At 47.6% G+C, this 5,604-nt stretch overlaps 1 pseudogene; it reads left to right on the forward strand.

The window, feature by feature from the left end:
* Nucleotides 1–1,619: 1,619 nt before the first annotated feature.
* On the forward strand, nt 1,620–1,738 carry LOC112474889 (annotated as a pseudogene).
* Nucleotides 1,739–5,604: the final 3,866 nt, after the last annotated feature.

Consider the following 5,604-nt stretch of genomic DNA (forward strand, 5'->3'; position numbering starts at 1 on the left):
CAGGATTGGGTGTTTGAGTTCTGGCTCTGCTTCAGTGGGTCCCTGCTCCCTCTCCTCCCTAAGCCTCATTCCCCAGTCTATGAATGGAGAGACTGGAAAGTGGCTGAGGGTCCGTGCTACACAGCTATTTTGCCCCTCACTTTATCTTCTTCAAGCTGCCCTTGGGCCTCACGCTCCAGCACCTGCGGCTCTGGGAGGTGAGACTAACAGCAGCAGAGGTGGAAGCCCCAGTACATTAATAGGCTCATGTTTACCGAAGCTGGGCCCATAAAACGCCTCAAGCGAAACTGAGCTTGGCTTGGAGCAATCTGGCATTATCCCATTCCAGCTCTTGAACTTTGGAATGGACCATCTGGGTGAGCATCTCATTCTCTTAACAACTTGGAAAACTCCAGAAGGAAGCTTGGCAATGCCTCGGAGCAGAGGAATGGACAACAATGGATTTGTAGGGCTTGGGGACCTGGGATGTCATCTTGTCCAGCCCTCAGCCCCATGCAAGGATCCCCTGCAGGCTGCACTATGGCCTGACGGGAGAAGGACTTGGACTTGTCCTGCATGCTGTCTCTCAGCAGAACCCAGCATGAGTACCCAGTGGGCATGGCTCTCTGACACATCACCTCTGCCTGGTCTGTGGCTTCTTTCCCCATATTGTTGCTGAGCTCTAGAGGGCAGGAACCTGGGTCAACTCATCCCTCTCTTCCAAGCCTTGCCCTTTTCTAAGTTCCTCCTCTGGACCCTTCCCTGTGCTGAGTCTTGCCTTTGGGGAGTTTATGTCTAGCAGGGAAACAGCTGGGTACTCAGTGTGCCAGAGGATAAGAAAGTAATCTCTCCACTCTCCCACCTATCCGTCTATCCGTCCGTCTGTCAATCCATCCATCCATCCATCCATCCATCCATCCATCCATCCATCCATCCATCTATCCATCTCTTAACAACAGTCCCATCAACTTCTAGAGAACAAAGTGCAGGCTCTGGGGTCACATGGTTCTGAGTTCAAAACTGTCCCTCATTGCATGGTCTTTGGCTTCTCTCTCTGGGCCTCAGTTTCCTTGTCATTAAAAAAGCCTACCTTACACTCTCAGAGTAGTCATGAGACTCTCTGAGACAAGGCACGTAAATCTGAGAAGAGTGCCGGCACCGACAAGGACCTGCCCAAAAGGTAGAGAGGTCTGTGTTTCTGGGCCTTCTGCTTGCATTTGTCCCTTCTCTGGGAGACAGTCTCAAAATATGTTCCTATGGTCATACGTTTTTGTAAAATCTTGTAAAAAGTAAGATATTTTAGCCACAAAGTATTGCTAGCACTGTTTCTTTGTATCCAGAATCCCTCCCACCATTCTCCTCTGCTGATGAGTTACCTTGAGTGACTGAGGCGCTTTGAACATAAAGGGAGGTTGAGTTGAGGATACATTTTAAGTAATTTGGGATGAGTGGTGTATATTTTTATGCTTTGCCATCACTTATGGGTATAGTTATTGCTAGCCGTCCTAGTGAAAGAACAGCTTCCAGAATGAAGACCCCTACTGCCCACTGTGCCAACTCATTTAGTGGCAGAACTGTGAGTGGCCCCAGAGGTGTGTGGATAGTGGGAAAGAAACAAGGTTTAAAATGTACAGAACTGAGTCTGCAGCCATGCTACCCTGAACAAGCCGGATCCCATCTGATCTTGGAAGCTAAGCAGGGTTGGGCCTTGTTAGTGCTTGGATGGGAGACCACCTAGGAAGACCAGGTGCTGTAAGCATAAAAAATAAAAAAATAAGGGATTGTAAGCTGACAAGGTCCTTGCAATCGGTGAGGTCAACCAAGGGTTGCCTCGCCAAAAAAATAAAAAATAAAAAAAAAATGTACAGAACTGGAAGTTAGTCTGTGGAATATTCTCTCAAGCATCAGATGTGCTAAATTATAGGCAGAGAATTTAGGCCTTATCAAAACAGAAACTCTCTCCTGTCGGTAATGTCACTGATAATGAAGCCCATATAATTTGAAATTATAAATACATCTTTTTTCTTGATAAGAATCACGTGAAATAGAAATTGTCAGAAGTTCTGTATTGGTAGGACACAATCTATAGCAGTACTACAAACAGCAAGTACATCTGTGTCTAAAGTTGTATATTTTATGTATCCCAACTATCAACAATAATAAATTTGTTTCAATTAGTCATACAAGAGGAAAGACTGAATTATTTTTCTAGTCTTTCTACAGAAACTATCACAAAAGATATTGTGATATGAGGAGGCAAATAAAGAGCATATAGTCCAAAATTATAAGAAAAAAAGTGTTACAGTGGTATTTCCAGCACTTAAGAAAAATATTATTTTTTTCTGAATTTGGTGATGTTTGTGATATTCGTCTGCTTTTAAAATTTCGCAAATGTTTGTGATCTCTGTTCTCATTCTAAATAAATATTCACTTTAGTACTTAATTTAGTATCTTTTTGGTATTTTTCTTCTTAAAGAGGGCTCCCAAATTATATGTTTCGGGTCCCCCAAATCTGGATCGAACCCTGCCTGGCACATACTAAGTGCTCAGCAGTGTTAGGAATGTTTGAATTGATCCTCTTGCGCTAACCAAGACTCCAGTCAAGGTTGTTCCTCTCCTCCCACTGGGGAACCCAACATCCCCTAACCATTTTGCAATATAAACAGGTATGTGGAGACAGATATGGGGCAGATGCAAGGTCACTGCTGGCTCAGCCCTCCAAAGCCCCTGGCACACATCTGTCTCTCCCATCAGAGGGGAGGCTCCTAGGTAAAAATGTGTCTGACTCATCTGGGTCTCAGTGCCCAGCCTGGCATGAAGGAGGCCTTCAAGGTCACAGGAAGAATCTGTCTTGGGCTCAGTGTCAGCCACAGGTGGATTCCCCTTGCTCATTTCACTTTTCAAAGATGAGTGTAGCTCGATGGTCTTAAACTGAACCCTCAGGATCCCTGGAGGGGCCAAAGGAGCAGCCAAGAGGGTGGAGGGAATGCTGAGTGGTTGGGGTGCCAAGTCCTCCTCACCTCCCTTCAACTAGAGTACTTCCCCTTTTATCAGAGATATTCACCAGGGTTCTGCATAAGAGTTCATCTGGAAAATGTCATGCAACACGAAAAACGAGAAGAAAAAACAACTGATGTGTTTCCTGCCTCGTATGCATTGTAGGAAACTCAGAGCTTGTTCAAGGCTCATGTTTGGTAAGTAGAGAGAACCTCCCAGAGGGCATTTTGTGATTGACCTTACCCCTTACATCCTTGTATTTTTTCTGCCCTTATTATCCCTTCTTCCTCTAAAACTGGCTGAATTCTATATATTTCTGTAGGCCATCTCTCTCTTGGAATGAGGTGGGCTAGAAATAGCTTAATCTAAAGATTTAACAAAAGTTGTTGAATGAAGGATCCTCCAGCACATGTCCTCTAACCTAGCCCAGCCCTTTTCTCAACCCTCCCTCCCTCACGGAGTAATTATCAGCTTTCTGTTTCCCCCACTAGATGATGAGTTCCTTGAAGGCAGAGGCCTTATATACCTACCCAGCACCCTCCCCAGGTGGTGCAAGCTCTCACTGCATGATTATGGAAAGGAGGAAGAACAGGAGGAAAGCAGGGAAGGAGGGAGGGAAAGATGTCTTATGTCATAACCCATCACTCATGGTACAGTAGCAGGAGCGAGCTCAGGCTCTGGAATCACACACACCCGGGTTCGAATCCTGACTCCACAGCCTGCCAACTGTGTAACTTGGGCAAGTCACTTCCCTTCTCTGAGCTTCTCTAAAATAAGAACAAACAGTGATCTATATCTTACAGGTCAGTGAAGAGTCAATGAGATAACATGTGCAAAGCACCCAGCCAGAGCCAGGCACACGGTAGGTGCTCTGGAAAGGGCTAGAGAATGAACTGAACTGGCTTGGAGAGGAGGGGCCCTCTGTGTGTAGATCCCGACCCAAACTGGGGCCTCCCCTCTCCCACGAGTTCCTCAGCCCTCGGGAGCTCCAAGTCCAGTGGGGCAGAAACTTTTAATTGGGCCAGCCTGGGAGTGTAGGTGGAGGTAATCGAGCCTACCCAAGCTTGGCAGGCAGCCTTCGCTCCCCAAGCCTGCCGTGCTGACTGCCAGACTTCCAACAACAGAGCGTTCCAGAGTCCTGTCTACTACCACCAGCCGCCACTGGCCACAGAGCCTGCTCAGCCCTTAAACCTGTGAAAACCTTGAGGCTTGGTGTGCATGATTAGAAGCCCAATGTGACAGCATGGGCAGAGTGGGTGCCCAGCCAATGACAGGTGAGTTGAACAAATACATTTTATGGCACATTCCCATAAAATGCACAGATACCTTTGTAGAATTTTCCCTGTATGGGAAAAATGAAATAATATAATACCAGCCATTTATTGAGTGCCTACAATAATAAGACATATTTATACTATTTAACTCTCTCTATTATCCCCATTTTACAGGTAGAGAAACCGAGGCTGAAGGAGGTTAAAACTTGCTCAGGGTCACAGAGAGAAGGCATGTGCTGTGGTCAGCGTTCAGATACCACCATTCACCCCTGAAGTATGGGCTGTTGCCCTGCCCAGTGCCACACACCTCTCAGTTCATGCCCATGTTAACCAAACTCTCCTCTGCCCAGCCTGGTGATGGGGCTGGGGGTGCAGGTAAACCTGCAGGGTTCTGCCCAGGAAGATCAGATTCACACATAGACGATGGTAAAAAGAGACAGCCATCCCCAGAGAAGGAACTGGAAGAATCTGAGTTGTGGCATTAGAGAACTAGTGGTGGCCTTTGTATAGAGCTTTGAGGGGCAGGGAGAGAGGATGACTCCTTAAGACCATCTACTTTGAATTTCCATTATTCAGAAGGGGGTTACATATATGTACCACAGAGGGATGCAGGGAGCAGAAGCAGAGCTGCACCTATAACCCAGGCCCTTCAGGCCTTATCTGGGGCTCTGGCCTGTACTCTGCCCACAGCTTCCTGTGGACCCTTGATAAATACTCAGGGGGACAGCCGGGTGGCAAGAAGTTAGGAGCAAAGAAAGCACTGAAAGCTCCAAGAGGACCAAGTTAGAGTGTTCATATCCCAGAGGGGCCAGATGGGCAGAGGGGATGGTAGACACAGGCTCAACCCACACTGAGCTCATAAATATTTGCTGAATGAATGAATGAAGGAATAAGGGGGGTCCCAGTGAGCAAAACAAGAGCCAGTAGAAAGGCAGCACAGGGAAGAAAACATTTGAACCAGTGTCTGCAAGGATCTTCTCCCACAAAGGTGCTGTCCTGGGAAGAGTGAGTTCCCCATCAAGGGAGGGGTGGAAGAATCACTTTGTGGAGGGCCCCTGGCCAGGACCGCTAGAAACCAGGGTTCCCTCCTGAGGATCTGGCGTCTCTGGTCCTGAGATTCTTTCCACAGAGCCGCTGAGGACCGACCAGAGCTGGTTCCTGTCGGGAGGAGGAAAACGCTTGCAGGCCAGAGATCCACGCAGCTGACAGGTGACTCCTCTGATGGTCCAGAGGACGAGGGGGCCTGCTCAGAGCTCGAGGCCTCCACACCGGAGGCCCTCCTTGCCCTTGCCTGTACAGCTCAGTCCAGCCTGCCACCAGCTCACCATGTGCCTTTTTATTTTTTCCTGATTTA

The sequence above is a fragment of the Pteropus alecto genome, unplaced genomic scaffold (genome assembly GCF_000325575.1).
Source record: "Pteropus alecto unplaced genomic scaffold, ASM32557v1 scaffold7, whole genome shotgun sequence".
Lineage (NCBI taxonomy): Eukaryota > Metazoa > Chordata > Mammalia > Chiroptera > Pteropodidae > Pteropus > Pteropus alecto.